Consider the following 24935-nt stretch of genomic DNA (forward strand, 5'->3'; position numbering starts at 1 on the left):
TCGAAGTACTGCTGCCTGATGAAAGAGGCATCTCCCTCCTCCTGCTTCACACACACACTTAGTTAGATGTTGATTAGATGTCCAAGAGACGTGAAAATCCGCAGTTAATAAACCCTCGGGGAAGGTTCGAGACCTTTCATGAATAATCAGGACACACCCACAGAATGTTATTGGAGGATACAAAAGTTACACACAAAATCGAAGAAGAAATATGTGATTGGTTGGAAATTAATTACAGAAATTCTTGATTGGTTGGATTCAAAACAGACGGAAAGAAAAGATAAATTGCCAACCCAACAATGGATGAACGAAATTTAGTAAAGAAAAACTTATGAATACAAAATTTCTTCAAAAAGGTTCTTCCACTTCACACCAGGGTGCATGATCAAAGTTTGTTAGTAGTAGTGACATCTGCTGCAGAAAGTCCAAACTTCTTGATAAATGGTAAACAAATCACGTAGAATTTTATACAACACGGGAAACTTCAAAATAACCAAAATATTAGGTAGTGATATCTTCTGAGGATAAGTAGGCCTAGTTTCAAGTTCAGTGTTTCTCCTGTAGAGAAGGTTTTATTAGGCGCAACATTTAAATGTGCGGCGTAGAGGTGTACCTCCCGGTACAGTTTCATTTGCACTCTGCGGATGGCATCCAAGAACCCACTTTTGATGCCGATAGCTCACACTGAGACCTATGACAAGAACAAGAAAAAATGGACCATTTAGCGCTGGTTCGAAAAAAACCGCACAAAAATCGGTGCCGCAATTTTTTTCGTAATATTTATATTTATACTGTAATGACCGCCAACTATTGCTAAGTCTATAAAATATCTTGGCGGTGATACTCGAAACCAATTAGAGTATATAGCGCATACTATTTCCAAAAATGTTGACTTTCTGATGTGACATTCCAACAGTTAATGTATAACGTATACAATACTTGGCGTAAATCTCTGAAATCAGGCGACGTATATCATATTAGATGCGAGAGCTCAGGGGAAAAAATATAGAGGTCTGGTAGCACAATTTTTAGGTTCTAGATGGAACTTCGTAATTTTTTAATGTGGTCCTAAACTTTTGACCCCGGTACTGTAGTTTGCCGACCTTAGGATCGCAAGTTACCGGAGGCAATCGGATGTTCGAAAGATGGAAATAATTCCCGCCGTACGATGTCGACATGTAAAATACCTCCGGTCACACATGTGGAGTTTACCCGACAAAATTCATTGAAAATTCCAAAATTCCAATTTCGAGTAAAATAGAACGTCAAAATTGATAAATAGGCAGCCTAAATGACGTAACGTTTATATTACTGCATATGAATTTATGTAACAATAAATATTGGAATTTTTAAATATAATATCTATCTTCATTATATATTAATGCAGTTAATTAAGCAGCTTATTATTATTAGCGAGAATGATCGCTGGTACAAACAGCTGGGAACAATGGTGGGAGGGTACACGAAATAATGGGATAAAGGCTAAGTTAGGAATGGACTCTATGCATGAAGCTGTACTACGCATAAAACTGCTTCGGTGGGGGGGGGGGTCATGTCAGTCGATTGGGATATGATAGGTTACCTAGGATAATAATTGACTCGTCCGACTCGTTGGCTGGTCTTCGGTTCAGAAGGTCCCGGGTTCGATTCCCGGCCGGGTCTGGGATTTTAACCTTAATTGGTTAATTCCTACAGGGCGGGGGCTGGTTGTATGTGTTTTCTTCATCCTCATTCCATCCTCATCACGACGCGCAGGTCACCTACGGGGGTCAAATAGAAAGACCTGCACCTGGCGAACCGAACCCGTCCTGGGATATCCCGGCACTAAGAGCCATACATTTCATTTCATAATTGACTCGGATATGGACTGGCTGTAAGCAGGGAGATGCCTTGGAGCTCTGAGAGTGAAGCCTAATGTCAGTGCCCTACATAGGGGGCGTTGTCTTATACAGGCGAGAACGCATGTTGTTTTTTAATAGTGAACGCCATCGCAGTTAACTGAAGTGAATTGTATTTGCGGGAATTTTCAGACATGAACGCTGGTAAGACACACTAAAATAGATACTAATATTAAGCTGGTGTTGGAGCTATTATAATGTCGTGTTGTGCGTACGGTTGCACGAATCGGAAAACCAAAAGTATTCCAGGAGTAACATTTCAGTACAGTATATTATATTACCTCCATTGTTATTGTGCTAGAGTCTCAGAGTCACAGAAGCACCGACAACATTTCGTAAGAATTTTTAGGTAAGACTTGCTTAACCCCTCTGAAATATGTATCCCGTTGTGTGTAGTGCCGATAGATAAAATCACGGTATCACCTGCCTGTCGCAAAGGCGACTAAAAGGGGCTCAGTGGGCTCTTAACTTGGGAGTGTGGGTTGACGACCACAGGGGTTCTTAGCTGAGTAGTGCATTGCTTCCACTTGTGTCAGACTTCTCACTTTCATCTATCCTATCCAGCTTCCCTTGGTCAACTCTTGTTCTTTTTCGACCCCGACGATATTACATGTGGAGGTCTAGGGAGTCTTTATTTTCACGCCCTTTGTGGCCCTTGTCTTTTGTTGGCAAGTACCATCATTTTTCGAAGTGCTGGACCTGATTAGTGTTAATAGAGGATGATTTTCTTGATGATTTGCCGATTGTCAACTAGTGAGAGATTGGATTTAAGCCTGCGAATTGTGAGAAACTCCTCTGTAGAGCTTAGTAATAAATCATTAATAGATTCATTGGCCAGATAATTTTGTTACAGTTAATCGCCGTGTTATTTTGAAAACGACTATGCATAATTGTGCGATTCGAACTTTCCCTACTCACGAGAAAATGTCTTAGTTTGTATATCATATCCGCAACGTAAGAACTGCCATGTTATGCTCTACACGGGGGGCGAGGCCGATGGCTTCAAGCGATGGCTACAGTGAGTATCGTAGCGGGCGGTTCCCTGTATTCTTTACTCCCTGTCTGTAACAAAAAAGTGCCAAATGTGTTACGCACGTCGGCTATTCCATATCGGTAGTGCAAAGTCTCTCGTTCTTAGATACATGCCGATGGTCATGTGCAGATATATATATATATATATATATATTCTCTTTGGTCTCTCAGTTATTTATTCTCGGGAAGATCATGGCGTGCTTTTAAGCTTGTTCATTGACGTCATGTCATATGTCACGGGGCTTTCGTTGCATATTGATGGGTAGTACAAGAAATGAAGTACGAAGAAAACAGACGGAAAAGAGTCTCTTTCGAGGCCGAAGAAAACAGTATTGCTCTTATGACAACAGTGTTGCCATATCGAACGGCTCTGCTCAACACCATCACGGGAAAACGGCGGCACATACATTTTGAAATTCAGTATTTAACTTCAAGGTAAAACAGAAGAAATTATTTTTATGAACTTAAGGGTACGGGTAAACTACGGCACATAAAGTACCTGAGCATTGAAGTGTAAGGCAAACTGGGGGGAGAAAATAGAAAGAAAAATTGTTTTATGCGCTTGAGGGGCGAGGGATGCATATAATTGCATTTAATAAATTTCCCCAGGCAACTTGGGTACTACTGTACTGTCATAGCGCTCACAAAAACGAGAACAGCTAAATAACAAAACCAAGCACAAATAAAAACACATGGGAATTTTTTATCCGTACAAGTTATGCCATGACTAGAGCCCGGATTTTTATGCATTAATAGGTTAGAATGCAAAGTTTCTGCAGCGAGCAGCAGGTATAGTCTATCTTCATAACGATTATGCTGTGGGGTTTGCATAAACATTAGGGATACGGCCCATCAGAATTCCTATAATTTATGTTACTGTTGCTACTTTAGGAAGTGTCGGCCACCCGTTATTCCATATAAACCAAATTTAGTTTGCAATCTAACCTGTTACGGCATGAAAGTCCGGGCTTTGGCCATGACGTATCCTTGCACACAGCACCAAAATCTTCAGTAACAACTTCTGAACACTACCAAAATAATAGAACACACACAGATACTATGCAATATAGAGTACAATCAACTCTCACTCAACACAAGACAAGTACCTACGGTCTGATTTAAAGCCTAAAAAACACACACGCAACAAATAAATACTCTAGATGGCTTCACTACTGAAGTGAGGTGGTGGTAGAGTGAGGGATCACACGATGCTTGCAGCAGAGCAACACAGAAGAAGGAAAATGAAGGAAGGCAACGAAGCGATGGCTATTCCTGCCATTCTGCTTCCTCCCTGGGAATATATTTATGAAAAAGAAAATGTTATGTAGTCATTTCAATAACTCGCGGGCAAAAATGCCTCATCCATTTTATCTGTCTTTCATAATACATTACGAAGCACCGTATAATATTCCTTAATCACGAGCAGTTATGAGTGTTTAAGAGGGGTTGCGTTCACTTCTTGTAGGTCCATAAGAGCAGTACTGTTTTCTTAACGTGGAATGAGCTATAGTAGGATAAACACAGCCGCCGCGGGGCCCGGCCGGGATTTGTGCACCCCTGCTCTAAAGAACTGATTACTTCACTTCCCTCCTTTCGATGCTCTGAATACTACACTAGTCCACATTCCACTTGTCCACTCCCCAGTTGTCTCTCGAAAACGATTCGTTACGTGCAAATGGTTATCAATTTAAGTTTTATCACAAAGATGTATCTTTATGGTCATTTTTGTTTTCATTTCATTCTAATAATTTAACGCCCCACTAGAAGTAACCGTATTTATTATACTTAGATGTTGGTGAAATTATGCTTGAGGATGTCGAAAGGATGGTAAATAAACTCCCATTTTCATAAAGCAGCAGGAATAGATAAAACTAGATCTGAAATGGTGAAGTATAGTGGGAAGGCAGGGACGAAATGGCTTCATAGAGTAGTAAGATTAGCATGAAGTGTTGATAAGGTACCTTCAGATTGGACAAAAGGAGTAATTGCACCTATCTATAAGCAAGGGAACAGGAAGGATTGCAACAACTATCGAGGTGTCTCATTGATTAGTATACCAGGCAAAGTATTCACTGGCATCTTGGAAGGGAAGGTGCGATCAGTCGTTGAGAGTAAGTTGGATGAAAACCAGTGTGGTTTCAGACCACAGACTCAGGCTCTCAGGATCAGATTTTCAGTATGCGCCAGTTAATTGAAAGATGTTACGAGAGGAATAGGCAGCTGTGTTTATGTTTCGTAGATAGAAAAAGCATATCACAGGGTACCGAGGGTAAAGATGTTCGCTATACTGAGGGACTATGGGATCAAGGTATATTATTAAAATCAATCATAGGCATTTATGTTGATAATTGGACTTCAGTCAGAATTGATGGTAGAATGAGTTCTTGGTTTAGGGTACTTACGGGGGTTAGACAAGGCTGTAATCTTTCACCTTTGCAGTTCGTAGTTTACATAGATCATCTGCTGAAAGGTATAAAGTGGCAGGGATTCAGTTAGGTAGAAATGTAATAAGCAGTCTGGCCTATGCTGACGACTTGGTCGTGATGGCAGATTGTGCCGAAAGCCTGGAATTTGAAAATAGGTGCAATGAGTATGGTGTGCAAATTACCTTTCGAAGACTAAGTTGATGTCAGTAGGTAAGAAATTCAACAGAATTGAATGTCAGATTGGTGATACAAAGCTGGAATAGGTAGATAATTTCAAGTATTTAGGATATGTTTTCTCCCAGGATGGTAATATAGTGAGCTTGAATCAAGGTGTAGTAAAGCTAGTGCAGTGAGCTCGCAGTTGCGATCAGCAGTGTTCTATAACAAGGAAGTCAGCTCCCGGACGAAGCTATCTTTACGTCGGTCTGTTTTCAGACCAAATTTACTTTACGCGAGCGAAAGCTGGGTGGACTCAGCATATCTTATAAGTTAGAAGTAACGGACATGAAAGTAGCGGGAACGATTGCTGGTACAAACGGGTGGGAACAATGGCAGGATGGTACTCGGAATGAGGATGTAAAGGATAAGTTAGGAATGAACTCGATGGATGAAGCTGTGCGCATAAACCGGCTTTGGTGGTGGGGTCATGTGAGGCGAATGGAGGAGGATAGATTATCTAGGAGAATAATGGACTGTGTTATGGAGAGTAAGAGAAGTAGAGGGAGACCAAGACGACGTTGGTTAGACTCAGATTCTAACGATTTAAAGATAAGAGGTATAGAACTAAATGAGGCCACAACACTAGCTGCAAATAGAGAATTGTAGCGATGTTCAGTAAATTCACAGAGGCTTGCAGATGAACGCTGAAACGGATAACGGTCTATAATAATGTATGTATGTATGTATGTATGTATGTATGTATGTATGTATGTATAACTCATTTGTTTCCGTTTGTTTTGTTCCAGTCCTGGCCCACAACATGCGGTGCTGGGTGGGTGCTGGCTCCTACGGCGCTGGCTGCCCGTTATCTCACCAACTGATACAATAAGGTAAGACATAACACAAGAGAGTTCGAGGGTGTTGGTAGTGCGAGGTGTTTATTGCTAGCGAGACAAATACAGTGCGTGGCAGAAGCGAGGTGGATCCTCTAGCACAGTGGTATTCAAACTTTTTGGTTTGCGTACTCCCAAAATCCAAATATCTTAGTTTCATACCCCCGAAATACGAGTATATTGCGATTATGCCAGAAATAACGAATGATTGTTGCTGGATACCAAATAATATTAAAATAATAATCATCATAATCATCATTTTCCGCAGCTTTTCCCGGTTGTTCAGGATTCCTGCATACTGAGGCATGAAAGAGTTGTGACCAGCGATTTAAGTTTGCATCCTCTTCCTTTCACCACTGGATTTTCCACCCAAGAAACAAACCACGGTATTTATTGACCCTGCAAGGAGCTTGTACGTGTTCGATCTAGGATCAGTCGCCAGTCTGAAACTCAGCTGCTAACATGGTGTGACAGTTATCATTGCAACACCATAGTTTCATATGTAAACACTTATTTTAATTACGAGTCGGCTCGACAGGGACGCGATCCATTTGTTTAGCAATTTCCTGGTGAAGTGCCATCTTCACGAGCAGAGATTCATGTATTGTTGGGAGATCAGAAGAATGCACATGCCCGGTGAGGCACGGGGCGAAGGGGTTTTCACCAGCAGAGCCAGTGACGCAATGGTTACCATAGCAACTCCACTACTACCCAGGCGACTTTATATTATCTTCTACTGGCAGCTCTTCGCTCTCGTCAGTTGTAATCCAGCAAACTGCAAACTGTGAGTCAATGTTTTCGTGTAGCAGATAAGAACCGATATGTCTGGGCAGAACAGGAAGTTCGTGCTTGCAGGCCACATTCCTCATTTTTGCATTCTTCTCATCTCTACACAGTACTTGTAAATCAATTTGAAACTAGTGACTCAGTGCTTAATAGAAAACATGAGCATATAGGAACAGTTTTAGCAGAGGAAAAGTTAGATAACATTGAACGCTCACCGAATAAATCACTAACAAAATTAGCACAACAAGTAGGGGTTTCGGTTTCTTCTGCACACAGAGCTGTTACACATCAAACCGCACAGGTTTACACGGGCCCATTGTTTAAAACCTGCTGATCCAGCCACAAGATTGAGATATTGTGAGTGGTATCTTGCATCATTGAATGATCGGTTGTTCGACCCACAGCTTTTGATCTTTTCCGATGAGGCATGGGTTCATCTTAATGGTCGTTTGAACAGTCATAACTCTCGCAATTGGTTTCCATAAAATCCTTTATAAGCTAATATTTCAGCAGGGCGGTCGCGCGCCACGTAAGTTGGGCTGAGGCAACTGCTGTACCGCGAGACCCTGTACTGTTCCTCAATAAGAACAATACTGCATTGTATATAATCATCGCTGGGTATCGGAAACCTCCTAACTACTTCGGAGTAAACTTTACTGAAGAAGCCCAAAACTGAACAGTGAGCAATGGCCGGAGAACTGTTTCTGCCATTTTCATTGCTAAATTATACTGTAGCCCAATTCTTCGACCATTGGAGTCTTCTGTTCCTTTCTCAGACAACACGGCGAGCCTTCACAGGACAGATGGAGAAATGCGCTTTTCGTAAGTGGAATTATTATTCATTAGGGATATGTCGTTCCTGACTGAACTGCTCCTAAAGAACTGTTCCTCGAGATGACTGACTCTTCAAGGAAGGACTAGCTACGGAGTTGTAGTTCTTTAAGTCCCTACCGACCAATGAGACGCTTGCAAGCGATATGAGCGGGACATGGTTGAACTAAGAGTAAGACTAATCAAAACAGAAGGTTGGCCATTGATTAGTGAAATGTAAATTTACTTATGTAGATTGATTGTATTATGTGATACCAGTTGCGAAACCATAGAACTTGGCGTATATTTATGTAATAAGTGTCGACATAATCTTTTAATTTTCGTGTCGGGAGACTAGCTACTGAGCTATAGTTCTTTTAGTCCCAACCGACCAATGAGAAGCTTGTGTTCGATTTGAGCGGGACGTGATGCGACTGGGAGTAGGAATTGAAGGAAGATTAACCAGAAGGTTGGCCCGGGACTCTTCTACAGGAGTGCGCAGAGATAACTTTCTAGTGAAATGTAAATTTACTTGTGCAGATTGATTGCAATACGAAACACCAGTAGAGAAACCATAAAACTTGACCTAAATTAATGTAAGTATCGACACCATTTTTTACATTGTTGTGTTCGTGATGTACTCAGAGCTAAAACAGGCGTCATTCAACCGCACGTTATGCGATATTTGGAGGGTTTGTAATCATAGCCCAAATTTCATAAACAAAATATTGATAATGTCGAATCACCGAACCTCATTGGTATGCGCTTCAAAACAATGATGACCGTTAATTTTTAAAGGTACATTGGGCTGCTGTGGTGTGAAGCGCGAGCAGGTATAACATACCCGCGTGCTGGTCACGGGCCATTGTTGGCAGCCCAGCCGCCTGGAACTCTTGCGAGCGCAGTTACTGGGGAGAAGAGTAGGAACTAAAAGAACTCAAAAGGTGCAAAAGACGACTTTTCTAGGTGGACCAGAGTGGATTTTAAGCAATAGCGCTGTGTCTCCCTTTCCCTACACTTGTCTCGGTCGCTCCGCGTGTTTCCCCCTTCCTCACTTCCTCTGCAGCGCTGTATCATCCGAGCAGAGTTGAGCCGAGCTTAGCCGAGTCGCCCCGAAACAAAACGCTCTTCCGAACCGTGCCGGTGCACAGAACCTCTGCGCCTCGGTTTGCACGCGTGAGAATTTGGGCGTTCGAAAAGCCCTGCACTAAAACATTGTGCAAAATCATGAAGTAAACTTGTTGAATTATGTAAATATATTACGTTCTGCTAAATTAATAACAGGAATTTTACTTTTTAGTGGAAATACTGCCGTTCCCATTCAAGGAATTGTAACACAAAAATTATAACGTGTCAGTTTTCTTTGTATGGATAAACATAAGAAAATAAAACTCACTGTTTATATCGAGCGCAGTATAAATTAAACCGTAATATCTTGAAAAATATCGGTTTTCTTGCGATTATAGCGTCTTTTTTCTTTTTAAATACTATACCCCAGTCAGAATTTCGCTTAGCAGTGGAGGAGAGGTTTCATAGTCAGAATCGAACGTCACTGCTCTACTTCCCTGCGAAGTGTGTTCGCTCTCTTGCTTGCTACGTAAGCTGCCCGCATTTACGTGAGGCCAGCGCGGCCGCACGGGGCTAGCCACAGTGGACGCCCAGCTGAGCAGCTCTGTATTATAGGTTCTGTACAATAATAGGTTAGAATGCAAACTGAATGAAACGGGTAAGAAGTATAGTCTATGCTGCATTACGGTTATGGTGCGAGTTTTGCATAAACATAAGGGGTAAGGCTCCATCATAAGCCCTGGCTACATCAGGGAAAAACGGGTCAGACAACACTTTCTAAAGACCAAATTAATTTGCATTCGAACGTATTACTACCTAAAAATCTGAGGTGTAATAATAATAATAATAATAATAATAATAATAATAATAATAATAATAATAATAATAATAATAATCGTCCCCAGTTAACTAAAATCGAGCATTTCGCACCTTTGATCTGTTCAGGGGGAGTGGTACTCATCGATAATGGCTGTTACATTTGGTGGCTTGTTTTCTTTAATATAGATATTCTCGATTAGTGAAAGAGATTTCCTCATCAGAACTTAAAAACAAAAAGAAAAAAACAAGGAAATACTTCGTGATGAAATGAGCTTAGAGATCGATTTCATGCTTCGTTTGCTTGACAACTTGTTGAGCCGCCTTCTCGTTTGTGGATGTTACACAATGCGTCTCTCATGACACTGTGCGTGGAAGGAAGATCAATTATGACTATATAGCTCGGTTTGGTTAGTATTCTGAAACCACATAACGCATGCGGATCAGCTTCTTGTTATATTACGGTCCACTATGGGTGCGGTTTCGATCCGCAGGGGGACGTAGTCGGATTATTATATGGACACGAACATGTCTCGGAACTTCGTCATTATTGTGTAGTCGGTCAGAGGGTGTCCCTCTAGAAAAGAAAGTTAAATTATCCACAGAAACTAGTCAGTAGAATTCTGATTTAGGTGCTTAGATAACACAATCGGAATGTCGAAATTTATGTACAGGCTGCTTAGATGACACTAACATAGAATGTCTACAGGAGGTAGGGGAGACCATATATTATTATTATTATTATTATTATTATTATTATTATTATTATTATTATTATTAGTATTTCCGGCTCTATGGCTAAATGGTTACCATGCTGGCCTTTGGTCACAGGGCTCCCGGTTCGATTGCAGGAAGGGTCGGGAATTTTAACCATAATTGGTTAGTTCCCCTGGCACAGGGACTGGATGTATGTGCTATCATCGTCATTTCATCCTCATCATGATGTGCAGGTCGCCTACGGGTGTCAGATCATGAGACCTACACCAGGCCTCTCCCGATAATCTTTACACCGGGCGAGTTGGCCGTGCGGTTAGGGGCGCGCATCTGTGAGCTTGTATCCGGGAGATGGTGGGCTCGAACCCCACTATCGGCAGCCCTGAAGAAGGTTTTCCGTGGTTTCCCATTTTTCACACTAGGCAAATCCCGGGGCTGTACCTTAATTAGGACCACGGCCGCCTCCTTCCCACTTCTAGCCCTTTCCTACCCCATCGTTGCCATACGACCTATTTGTGTCATTGCGACGTACAGCCAATTGTGTGACTTTCTTTGCGAATAGTGTCGAAGTAGCCAGTAGAAGAATCAATATTCCTTTGAAGTAGGCCTGAAGACGGGCCTACAGATCTCTTTTGAAAAACAAAATTTATGACAAACATCAAATCAGCTCCAAAAATCATGAACGCAACAGGAGGAAAGGTATCAAAAGTCAAGAGCTTCAAATATCTTGGTGAGATGATCCAGTGTAATGGCTTAGAGCAGAAGGCATTCAGGGCAAGAGTCAGGAAGATGGAATTAGGGTACCAGTTAAGGAAATCACTATGTCCCCTACTGCAACCAGTACTCAGAGTCATCTCAAGTCCTAAGCGGTCCCTTTGGTGGATGATCGATATGGCATATAAAATCCGCTTATATTTCCCGCAAGGTTCAGGTGGAGAACAGAGATGGTGAAGGGGAAAGCGAGGAAGTGCTCACCCGCCGAACGATTCTTTTCATCACTCCTTGAGTTGACTACCGGTATAACATCAAATGGACCGCACGGGACTTGAGTTGACGCCTACTTTTATAGTCCCTAATTTGTGATTTAACTTTCACTTTCTTTACAGAAAGCGGGGAGCTCATAAATATTAGCAGCATAAAAGTAATAATTTAATGGGCCTACTTTGTTATGAATTTAAGTTTAGTGTTTTGAGAAACCTGCTATTTGTATGCCTACTGTATATATACAGTAGGCGATGGCGGTCATTTGTTATTTGGAAGCTCCTTGTCGAGTTAATTTGCCAGTTCCTTTTCTTACCTTCTTTCTTTCTTTCTTTCTTTCTTTCTTTCTTTCTTTCTTTCTTTCTTTCTTTCATCTTAATCTGTGATCACCGCACGGGTTATGCACGAAACTAAATATACTTCGATATTGGTTCACTTTGTGGTGCATGACCACTATTTTCTATTTATATTTTGTCTTAAGAATAAATTAAATGCCAACATGTTTAAATAGGTGCTATTGGCATACGCCAATGGCCAATCCTCACCTGTGTTTAGAAGGAAGGAAACCAATAGGGAATGCTCATTGTCATTAGGGTGGGCCAACACAGAAGTATTGGGATGAAAGGCTGCCGATTGGGGATCCGTTGACCAACTCAACTTTGTCAGCCCTGGATCTCAGCAGGTAACAAACGGCGACAAACTCTTAGCACAATTTCTACAAGACGGTGGCGTGAAAATATAAGTTGCATAGTGTATATCGGCGACTTATTATATGGAAATCAATCTAAATGAGTGAGAATAAATATCTTGTGGAACATAGTAATTTCTAACTCATACTGAAGCTGTATAGTAAAGATATCTAGCGTTAAGTGTGTAATGTGTCTGTTCTGTATGCATTCTAGCTGGCTGTGTGATCATTAGGCAAAAAGCCAATTTATACTCTTAAATTAATTAAAAATGTACAAGTGTTAAGGTCCATGGCACTGTAAAGTATTTCCCTTGTGCCACCTACGTAGAAGACTGTTTACAAGTAGGTTGCCATAGTAGCGTACTGTACAGGGCTGTGTTGTAATGCCTTACGCCATTCCTTGCCAGTGTGTTATAGGTCGCATTGAGGAGAAGTAACAGGTATATTCTTGAAAGTTCAGCGAGGTTGGTATAATTTTTCTTAAGATAGGCAACTTTATTTTTCTCTTAAATTGGATCCATACATTCGATATTCTGCTAACACTGAAAGCTAAATGTCTCGATGATAAATTTGGCTTATGGAACAAATTAATTTCGGTAAAATGTGATAATGTGCGTCTTAAAGAGAAGGGTATACTGTGGTTTGAGTCTAAAACAAGAGTAAATTTAATAATAGCAGTAATCATAATATTAATAATATTGTTTACGTCCCACTGACTACTTTTTTCGGTTTTCGGAGACGTCGAGGTGCTGGAAGTTTTACGTCACTCAGCCCGGCAAGAGTAAATTTAGCGGATCTTCTGTAAATATAATTATTAAAAAATAATATATAGGCTATAACCTAGGACTCTTTCGCCGCATGCACAGGACTTCCTTCAATGGCACTGCGTCTTTTGTTATTATTGTGCTTCCTTGTATGTTAACAACGGTACTTTAAAAGAGCTGTTTAGAAGTGAGTGGGATGGAAAGAGGAGGATGCGGAGTTGCCAGTTTTCTTTCCACAGTGCAGCATTTGTTTCAAGATTGCTGGTCCCTTCATATTTGTTTTGTGGTTTGATGAACTGAGCTGCACATTGTGAATTCACTAGTACCCAAATCACTTATATGGAACCGGTGAAATATTTAATAACTATACGATAAGATATAGCAACACAGCGCTTCACTCCACGCGGAGTTGACAAGAAACTGTCATCCAACCTTCTCAGGTTTTCATTGGATACGGCAGGGCTCTCAGTGCGCCTCGAGTCAAAGAATATTTCCCCCTACCGTACTAGAGGCTTTGTCAAACAGGAAGCGGACTGTCCGCAGGCCGTCGTGGACTGGGGTAGTCAAACAGAATGCGGACAAGTCAGTGTGAAAGCAGTCGCAATCAAGTGCGTACCGACTCATTCTTTCTTGAACTGGTGTTATTATTTTGTAGTTTTAATCAAATGTCCAGCACCCCCTGTGGGTGGGGGATGCAGACGAAGGCCCACGACAGCTCCGTTTGTACCGTAGACGGGTTTCATAGGGCATCACAGGCGTGTTGCTGTCCAGCGCCATCTGTGGGTCATTTTGTGTACTTTATTTTGGTGTCAATAAAACCCCACGTCATGCCAGTCATGTCGGTCAATTAGGTATTACCTCTCTACCTCCAATATTCCGTGAAGTATTGCCTCGTCAAATGTTAACGGACTTAATCATAATTTACGTAAATTTGCAACATACGTCTTCATAATTCTCTTCGCTATAGAGGTTGCAGCCACTTCTATTTTTTTTCTAGTGGGGGAGGGGAATTTGCTTTACGTCGCACCGACATAGATAGGTCTTATGGCGACGATGGGCAGGAAAGGCCTAGGAATGGGAAGGAAGCGGCCGTGGCCTTAATTATTGCACAGCAAATGGCTCCGTGGTTTGGGTCACGTAGCTATGAGCTTGCATTCGGGAGGTAGGGGGTTCGAACACCACTGTCGGCAACTCTGAAGATTGTTTCGGTAGTTTTCCATTTTCACACTAGGCATTTTCACACTTGACGGGTTTCAATCAGTTGGTGTTGTAATTATAATTCCGCCGCTTTCCTCATTGTGTTACACATATGCAGATTTGGTACAGATTTACGGCCGGATGCCCTTCCTGACGACAGGGCTATGTGGAGGGTGGGTTCGTTGTTGTGAGTTTTAGTGGGATGTATTACGTGCAGATGAAGGGGGACAATCAAGAACAACCAGTCTGTTAGCCTGAGTTATAAACCATACGCTGTTAGAAGTCGAACCTGGGAATCGTAGGCCGCGACGGTGACCGCCCATCCAAGGAGCCCGTCCAGCGTGTAATGAAATTACAGTACTAGCCGAACTTACCTGAATCATGAAACACGTGTCAAGCGTCTAGAGTTTCAATCCACAAGGCGAACCTGTTCTTTCAGGCTCTAGATGTCACTCGGGCGGCGTGCGATAGCGTAGTAATTTAGTTGATTGCACAGTCGATCAGTGATTATACCCGTGGGATATGAGACAACAGGTGACCATGATCAAGTCTATGATATGGTCTGACACCATGGTTACTCGGTTTGAGATCCGTTTGTAGAAACAAAGATAATTGTAAATCTCTCCGCTACATGGAATTATGGATATGTTTTTGGTCTTCGAGGATGAGAGAGCGAGGGAAGATTGTTATGCTGTTACCCTCTTAGTAGCCTCTTACGATATGCAGGCAGTACAGATGAGTGAACCTTTTCACTCCACACAGAGGAACTTACTTACTGACTTACTACTCGGTGAGTCGGCCGTAAGGTTAGGAGCGCGCAGCCGTGAGCTTGCAACCGGGAGATAGTGGGTTCGAATCCCACTGTCGGCAGCCCTGAAGATGGTTTTCCGTGGTTTTCCATTTTCACACCAGGCAAAGGATGTACCTTAATTAAGGCCACGACCGCTTCCTTCCCATTCCTAGGCCTTTCCTGTCCTATCGTCGCCGTAAGACCTATCTGTGTCGGTGCGACGTAAAGCAAATAGCAAACAAATTTGACTTACTTAATTACTTACTTACTCACTGACTTAATTACTTAATTAATTACTTACTTTCTTACTTACTTAATTACTTTCTTACTTACTTAATTAACTACTTAATTAATTACTTACTTTACTTACTTAATTAGTTAGCGTACTTAATTAATTAATTCATTACTTACTTAATTATTTACGTAATTACTTACTTAATTAGTTAGCGTACTTAATTAATTAATTACTTAATTCCTTACTCAATTAATTACTTACCTAATTGCTTAATTACGTACTTAATGACTCAATTACTTAATTAGTTACTTATGTACATATTTACTTACTTACTTAATTAACGAGTTACTTATTTACATATTTACTTCCTTAATTAATTACTTACTTGCTTACTTATTTACTTACGACTGGTTTTAGTGCTCGGAGTATCTGAGGGCATGTTCGGCTCGCCTGCTGCAGGTTTATGTGTTATTTATTTATTTAAATACTTTCCTGTTTGACCCTTCTTCAAAACACGCCGCTTACATAATAATATGCGGGCAAAACCACCAAAAAATGGAATTAACCCGTGGGCTACCTGCGCGTGTGAATGTGGTATGATTATAATGAGGTACAGAGTATGGTACTTCAGTATCATCAATGGTAATTGGAGGAGGATTGTGATTATTTAGAGCACATAGTAATTTTTTGTGTCCAATTATTATGCTTTGGGTCTTCGAGATAAGTAGGCTATGTGCCGGAACCGAGTATCACCCTCTCGCTTCTGCTATCATAATCACGGTATTCATTTCATCTCTTTTACTTGTTTGGTGATGAAGTTGACGGCAGGATACGGTTGTACAAACACTCTGCGAAGATTCATCTCGCTTCACATCCGATCCGGCAGGGAAACAGGGCAAGGGTTGGACATTCTTCTTCTTTAGACGCCGTCGGATCTTGACAATGCAACATGGAAAGCTTCTTCTGTGCCATCTTCAAATGTCCTTTAGGCATGAATTTCTCCATCTCCCAACGGACCGTTCCCCTTGCATCTTTCCTTCAATAAATAGCTGTAAGAATTGATACCGCTCGCCCCTCTTATCATTATCTAAGTATTGTGTTTTATAAGATGTAACAGTTCTTTTTGCTTTTTCATCGGATGAAGGACCTCGACATTTGAAGATTTCAGTATCCAAGGTATGCGCAAGAGACGGCGATGCAGATACATTTCAAAGGCGTTTTATCGGTTCTTGGATCCAGGGTCCAGCTTTCACATTCGTGTAGAAGAATAGCGAACATGTAGCAGCGGATCATGCGGATTCGTAGTTGGAGACTGAGTTCTGACCTTACAAAGAATTTCTTTATGGTAATGAATTGTTTTCTGCCCAGTTCAATGTTCTAGATTTTATTTGTCGTTTGCTATCAGCCTGGTGTCCAAGTATTTGACGAAGGACACTTGCTCTACTATACGACCATTCATTGTGAGATTTGTTCGTATTGTTTGTTTAGAAAACACCATCATTTTTGTTTCGGAAGGGTCAGTATACAGGCCAAATTATTCACTATGCTGAACTAAGCGATTTGTAGTGCGCTAAAGGGTAGGAGTGGGTAAATCATCTGTTATGACAACTGAGCAATAGTAACCCTGGTAATTCGAGATACCACCGGTTTGTTTAACAAAATAATAATAATGGTATTGGCTTTATGTCCACTACCTACCTTTACGGTTTTCGGAGACGCCGAGGTACCGGAATTTAGTCCCTATGAGTTCTTTTACGTGCCAGTAAATCTACCAGCACGAGGCTGACGTACTTAAGCACATTCAAATACTAGCGGACTGAGCCAGGATCGAACCTGCCAAGTTGCGGTCAGAAGGCCAACGTCTCAACCGTCCGAGCCACTCAGCCTGGTCGGAATTTTGACCATGTGCCGTCTTCATCATCATTTCATCCTCATCACGACGCGCAGGTCGCCTATGGCCCGTCATTTCAAAAGACCTGCACCTGGCAAGCCGAATTTGTCCTCGGACACTCCCGGCACTAAAAGCCATACGCCATTTCACCTTTTTATACATTTATTAGCTGAAGTGGTGTTAACGGTCAAGTATAACAAACGTATTTACTGATTTATTAGTAAACTTCTCTAGCCACGATAATACGAGATATTAACGGTTTATTTATTAAGTGCATATTTATGAAGTTATTTAAGTTATTTACATCATCGCTCAGTAATATGAGTATGACTTCCTAATGATTTATTTATTATAAGTATGTATATGTTTAGTCCTCAGCCCGAAGGCTGGTTAGATCCTCAACAGCTCCGCCATCAGCTGTCATAGATGGTCTAGGCGTCTCTGAAGAGGCGTACTAGGGAAATGAGGAGAGAGGTAGTTTCCCGTTGCTTTCCTCACCGAGGCAGAAGTTGCTATTACATATCAGTCTGCCAAGCCCACTGAAATGCATGCACCAACCGACGCTATGAGCAATATTTTCACACCATTCATAGCAGGGACTGGCTGCAGAAAGAATGGCATTCCTAGCATCACTCATACCTCAGTCACTTTCATTTTGTCAAAGCCAAGGATAAAGCTGAGACAGGTCAATGAAAGTAAGAAAATTGCTCTAGCCCATACCAGAAGACACAGTGCACTGTAAACACTAGGTCCCACCAGCAAAGGCATATATTCATAAGTTGATTTACTGACGTGCTGCCAGCTTAGATTGTACGATGTGTAGTAACGGTCTATTATGTATTTTTAGTATCCTCAGTAATACGACATAATTAACGGATTATTTAAAATTACCACACTTGTTAATTTGATATCGCGGTCTTATGGGGGGATGGGAAGATTGAAAGGATAGACAAGGAAGAGGGAAGGAAGCGGCCGTGGCCTTACGTTAGGAACCATCCCGGCATTTGCTTGGAGGAGAAGTGGGAAACCACAGAAAACCATTTCGAGGATGGCTGAGGAGGGAATCGAACCCCCCTCTACTCAGTTGACCTCCCGAGGCTGAGTGGACCCCGTTCCAGCCCTCGTACCACTTTTCAAATTTCGTGGCAGAGCCGAGAATCGATCCCGGATCACATCAAACTATATATTATTGCGTATTTATTTAATGTAGTACTGCTCATCTCGATCGTTGTTGTTGTTGTTGTTGTTGTTTGGGTCTCAGTCCATATACAGGTTTGATGCAGCTCCCCATGCCTCCCTATCATGTGCTAATCTCTCAATTTCTGCATAACTATTGCATCCTACATCTATTTTAATCTGTAATCATTCTATGTCTTTCCTTCCTTCCTTCCTTCCTTCCTTCCTTCCTTCCTTCCTTCCTTCCTTCCTTCCTTCCTTCCTTTCTTTCTTTCTTTCTAATCCGTTTACCCTTTCGGATTGATTTTTCCCTCGGACTCAGCGAGGGATCCCACCTCTACCGCCTCAAGGGCAGTGTCCTGGAGCGTGAGACTTTGGGTCGGGGATACAACTGAAGATGAGGACCAGTACCTCGCCCAAGCGACCTCACCTGCTGTGCTGAACAGGGGTCTTATGGGGGTATGGGAAGATTGAAAGGGATAGACAAGGGAGCGGCCGTGGTCTTACGTTAGGTACCATCCCGGAATTTGCCTGGAGGAGAAGTGGGAAACCACGGAAAACCATTTTGAGGATGGCTGAGGAGGGAATGGAACCCCCTCTACTCACTTGACCTCCCGAGGCTGAGTGGGGACGCTGTTTCAGCCCTCGTACCACTTTTCAAATTTCGTGGCACCACATGGGCGGACTAGTGTTGTTCTGATCAAATTTTGCCAAATTGTTCTCTTCTCACCAATTTGATTCAGTATCTGTTCAGCCGTAGTTCGATCTGCATTCTTCTGAAACAGCGCATGCCAAAAGCTTCTATTCTCTTTCTTTCTGAGCTAGTTATTGTTCGTGTTTCACTTCCATACAGTGGAACGCTCTAGACGAAAGTCTTCAATAACGTCTTTCTAATCAATGTTCGAAATGAGCAAATTTCTTTCCTTAAGAAATCGTTGCTTGTGCTAGTCTAAATTTTATGTCGTCCTTACTTCTTCCATAATTGGTTATTCCACTACCCAAGTAACGGTATTCATCTACTTCCTTTAAGTCTTCATTTCGTAATCTAATATTTTCTGCATCACATCACTTCGTTCGATTGCACTTGCTAAACTCTGTCTTGTGTTCGTCGAACCATTTCCTGTTCTCATTATGCTTTGCTTTTGTAAGGGGTTTTAGGAAGGGTCTCGTTTTGATAGCTGAACTGTAGTTACTTCTGTATTATGGCATGTGTATATTAAGTTCTCTGATACCCTTCTCTGCCTGCTGGATCCACAGTGATCCAGTGTCTTTACCCTCGCTGGATACTTTGAAGATCTTATAGGACAGCGTGTGGGAGTCCATTCTATACAGGTGTCCGTAGAAAGGTAGCCGTCTTCTTCTGATAGCATTTCTGAGGGTTTCTTGGTGTTCGTAGAGCTCACGGTTTGGTTTGTACCATCGCCTTTCATCTGATAGGGCCCTACTCTCTTTCTCAGGAACTTCCTTTCTTGTTCATCGAGTGCTCTTAGTGGGGTGTTCTTAGAGATAGGTAATCTCTGACGGTCTGACTATCGCATTATAGTGTCTTGGTTTGGCATTAATCGACATTATTATTATTATTATTATTATTATTATTATTATTATTATTATTATTATTATGATGCGAATTGACCTCTGAGAATCGCGCTACAATTTCATTTTTTCTCTGTCTGAAGTTTTCTCCAGTACTCCTTCCTTCTGTTATCCGTCCCGGTTCTTCCGGTGTTTGCAGTTCTTTCGAAGTGAAACCTTTCGAAATTTTGAATCGTGGTCCGAAATGTTTTCCTGTCGAACATCTGAACTTCGTGGACGTTTTACTTCTCTTCTAGATCTTTACGAACTTCTTTAATCCATGCCGTCGTTGTCGTCTTGGTCCACAGGTAGTCGAATAACGTTATGGTTAGTCTGGTTTTGTCCATGATAACTTCTTTTTCATTGTCTCTGAAGTTTTCTCCACATTTTTGTTATTCCGAAGTTTTTAGCCAGTTTCACTCTTCTTTCTAGGACCTCCAGCTTCTCCAACTTGTAATTCATCGAGAGGCATTCGCTGGCATACAGGCATTCTGTTTAACTACAGTGTTATAATGCCTTATTTTGGCATTCCACGAGATGCATTTTTTGTTGAGAAGTTTTTAGTTAGTCTGTATTATTATTATTATTATTATTATTATTATTATTATTATTATTATTATTATTATAAAATTGTGCAAAGGGATGAAATTTTGTCAAGATATTTTGTTACTGCATTCATGGGTTTCGACAATTTACGACAATAGTATTTGCACGTTTGCATACGAGATCTGCATAAGACCAGTTGGCATGCACTCATAACTCGTATTATCGGTATACTTTTGTATATAGGCCTAGTACTGTAGTTTAGGATATTACCTTATTTTCAGTCATCATCGAGGGGTAAAGAACGCGAATGGTTCGAAATCAACTCTACTTGAAAGCTGTATCCGTGAAAGTGGTTGCTGTCACCGTTGGCCCACTGCTTTCGTTTTCCAGAGAGAGTCAGTGCGTAAGGGACCAGATGTAAGAGTTTAATTTTCTTATCTTCTTCTCGTTGTAACATACTAGACTGGACGTAATCACTCATCACCTTTTTTCTTATTCTCTGTAATTTCCATGTTTATGTGGATTCGGTATTTCGTTCTGTAAACCTTTTCCTCTATGTCTTCCTATCCTAGGCTTCAAAATCCTTATTGGTGTTTTCCCTCAAAAGTTCCATATTTATTCTGTATCTTCCTATTTAATATTTTAACATTCTTTGTATTATTATCAGAACGATTACTAATTTTTTTAAAAATATTCCAGCTTCGTCGGAGCTACATTGGACTGAAGATTAAACCATATTAGCCCTTTCTTCAGTGTCAAGATTAATCTGAAGTGTCTGTTCAGGAACTTCTTGATAAATATGTTCCACTGTGCTGAATAATTATGCAGTTTGGCTTGCCGAAGATTGTTAGTTCAGCCTGCCTCACTAGGAAGTAATTTTTCAATTTGTATCAGAAAAATACTGTCGAATTTTGTGGTGTATTAATTCTAATGTTTTTGTGTTTATGAATTGCATTACAAAATGCGTATTTCATCTCCTTTGTTTCAAGAAGTGTTGCACTATAACGCTTGTTTTGTATCTTGTGTGTTGTCACTAAATACCCTATTGCTTTTAGTGGACTATAGGAATCCAGAATCGAAATCGTAAGCTGCTTGTTCTTCGAAATGTACTCTTATTGATAAGTTGTATTTGTCTGCGTGTCAAATATTTTTATGAACATTTAACTAGCTCTAAATTAAGTATCCCTGTTTGGACTCCAGTTATCTGCAGACAGACGTTTTGATTATTATTTACTTGCCCAAAATATTTTCATGTCAAGCAGGAGTAATGGACTTCAGTAGAATTTCCGACATTTTCAGTGTTTGATTTGTAAAGAAGAAATCCAGTTAAGAAGCGCAGTATTCTTGCATCCTTCACTTCGTAAAGAAACAGACCTAAAATATAATGTAGTGATGGACACTTTTTCAACAAAATGAATTGTGTCTGAGGCATTAAAACTAATGATCCAAGAAGTAATGCTTCACAACACTCAGTTCCATTGGGTGAGAATTATTGAAGGATACATCGGAACATGACATAAACTTTAAAGGTATTTTATTACCGTGGTTAGATAAGTCTCAATTGATGTGTTCCGCTATCTTATCACTTTTGTATTTCAAAGTTAGAGAAAGAAAGAACTTTTGTAAAAAGTATGTAGAAACAACTAAGTTGTCACTGAGCCATTCTAAATATTAATCTAAATATTACGTTTTTATTTTAAAATATGTGAAGTCTAGAAGCATCACTGATCGTTATAAACTTTGAAGTACTTTGCGACCTACGAAATAGACATCATTACAGAACCATGGAGATCCTTATTTATTTGTGAGGGTAAAATGTTCGATTGCGAGGTGATTTCTCAAGAAAAGAAAATTTTACTTATTTTCAGTCGTGTTTCACTCTTTATGTCTCCATCTTCCTAAAGTATTTAAATTCTTTGAAATGTTCAGTTTCCAGATACATTTTGTGATAATTCTCTCGATACTGGAAGCGAACTCATGCGTTTCCGCGGGGATGGCTCCTATTCCACCACCTCCCCCTCTTTATTCCTCCTCCTGGATGGAGTGGTTGAGTGAGAATTCCCAAACACTTTCTGTGTCACTGTTCAACCAGTACACCCTCGAAGCACGACTTCATGTTAGCCAGATTCTTTCCTCCCTCCAAGAAAAAGCCTTTGTAGCCCTGAATATTGCTAGCAAACCTCATCCGAAATACACCATCAATGCCCAGACACATCTAATCATTGTTGAAAGGCTAACAGATGTCGTGTATGATGTTCAGTATAATATTCTTCACGGTTTCCAATATTGGCACCCCTTGTTCCATACTCGATCTAACATTGTCATTGCATACCTTAAATCTAATCAGAACTGCAGCGAAAATTCAGATCCATATTCAGATTTTCATTTGAGACTGAAGAAAGAATTTCAGGCTGTTAGAATTATTGTCGTAGAGATTTGGATAGGGAGATGTTCATATGTCAGAAGGAATAAATACTTCACCTTCAACCCTTTCGCTGCTAGTTCCGACCGCGGAGTATTTCAGTATAGTGCGGACGAATTTGCGCTGGCGACTCGAAAGCTCGATTTGTGGAGTAGTGATTTCAACGGGTGCATCGTCACAGTCACCCGAGGGCTAGCTATTCATTCCATGATGGTGAAAGATCAGATAAATGGAGAAATCATTAAAATTATTCAGGAAAAACTTAATTTCGTTATCAAGTATCAAACGGAGCACTATTTGAACAGAGAACAGCTTTGTAACGGTTCTGTCCAGTTAATTTACAGTAGAAAAGCGGAATTTTCAACCTTTGACTGTGTCTTTTTCGATTCGAGACTGGTAGATTTGCTGCTTGTGAATGTCGTTAAGGGTTATGTAATGATTTCCTCGCTTCGCAAACACACTTTCATCAGTTTTATGCTCAGCTGTTTCTCGATCAGGGTGTGGTGCGCTATCGTGATGGCTTTTATTTGTATCTGCGCGACGTACCACTTACAAGGTAGTTTCTCCAGGACTGTGGGAGACCTAAATAGGAACTCTATTATGACCAATGTTTTTGAATTGCTCCATATATTTTTATCTGTATCGTGGTTCAGACGACAGCGTATTAATTTACTCTCGCGCAGGATTCTACTCTCTTTTTGTCTGTTCGGTGGTTCCGTCGTCTTGGTTAGCTCCTTCCGGGCCGTGATGGTTCGCGCTATTCTGAATTCCGAGCATGGTTATGGATCGCCGTCTCTCTATGATATTAAGAACATTGTAACTGATTCTTTCAGCATTTCATCGATACTGACTGCACCAGAAGCTCTCAAATTGAGGTTAGATACTGTGGCAATTTATGATCCGTTGAGGCAACTGAACAGTCTTATATCCTCGGATGTGGCTCTCTTGATCGTCGACAGAGAATTCGACGTGTGGCGGAGGGCATGGCCTGACTTGTTTCATTCGTACACTGTCTTCAAAGATGTATCTGTCCCCCAGTTATCATCTTCCTTCATGAGGAAATTCTCTGTTTTCCAGCAGCCCATCACAAAGTATTTAAATATACTATCAGAATCCGGGATCATGTATTTCTACAATTTTAGAAAGTACGGAATTGTCCACAACATTTCACGTGTTCCTCATACTGGTCCTCGTGTTTTAAATCTTAAAATATTGGGTTGGGCATTCGAAATATTGTTGTTTGGGCTCGCGCTGAGCACAGTGGTTTTCATTGTTGAACTCGTTAGTAAAGCAATAATGTGGAAACCCAAACATTTCAAGGAACAGCCTGAAACACCGAAGAAAGACGTCAAAGAAACTGTGGAAAACTTCTGAATGGAAATGCTAATCCCATTGAGAGACATTTTAGGAAACTCTGTGGGTGGGAAACGCAGGCCTGTCGTAAGAGGCGACTAAAAGTTTTTGAGATATTAAAACATTTAAGAAATTTTTTAAAACTTTTCGATATATTTATACAATGTTTCTCAGCCCCAACGGCTCAACAGATCTGGATGAAAATTGTATCTCAGTTTTAAAGTACTAATATAAAAAAATGATGTGTGAGTCTTAACAAATTTTAATTAAACTAAAAGAAAAAAAAGTTTCACATAGGCGTAACTAAATGTTTATATTTTATGATGATCATGATGAGAAAAAAATTGCTCCTAAACTATTGCATATAATGTAAAATTTGCTCATCATTTTGTTATTCTGTTGTATCTAAAAGTATCCTAAGCCTTTCAAGTAGACTGGCTGAAAATTGTGGCATGAGGAGCATATTGAATCTTGAAAAGTCCTGTGAAAATAATTCTGAGAAAAATGAGAAGAGGAAGATATCACTTGATTCAAGTATGAACGCGTAACATCCGTTGATGTGGAGAGAAGTATCTCGATGGTTCCCAACGTGCTGCCTGATAAGCGAGGATCATATACACCTAAAAACTTAGACATGACTATTGTGATATACTGCAAAGCCAACTGAGGTGAAGTTTCTGAATTCTAATTTCTGTAACCCTAGTGTCGTTAAGCCAAA

The 24935-nt window shown here is 40.8% G+C and overlaps 1 protein-coding gene across 1 annotated transcript in view; it reads left to right on the forward strand.

Moving 5' to 3' along the window:
• The window catches only part of klar (klarsicht), a 1195270-nt gene that overhangs the window by 420989 nt on the left and 749346 nt on the right, over positions 1–24935 (forward strand). Inside the window, exon 3 of the mRNA XM_067157231.2 lies at positions 6322–6405. The gene's annotated coding sequence lies outside the window, so the exon portion shown is untranslated. The remainder of the gene's footprint in view (positions 1–6321; positions 6406–24935) is intronic.

The sequence above is a fragment of the Anabrus simplex genome, chromosome 13, assembly GCF_040414725.1.
Source record: "Anabrus simplex isolate iqAnaSimp1 chromosome 13, ASM4041472v1, whole genome shotgun sequence".
Classification (NCBI taxonomy): domain Eukaryota; kingdom Metazoa; phylum Arthropoda; class Insecta; order Orthoptera; family Tettigoniidae; genus Anabrus; species Anabrus simplex.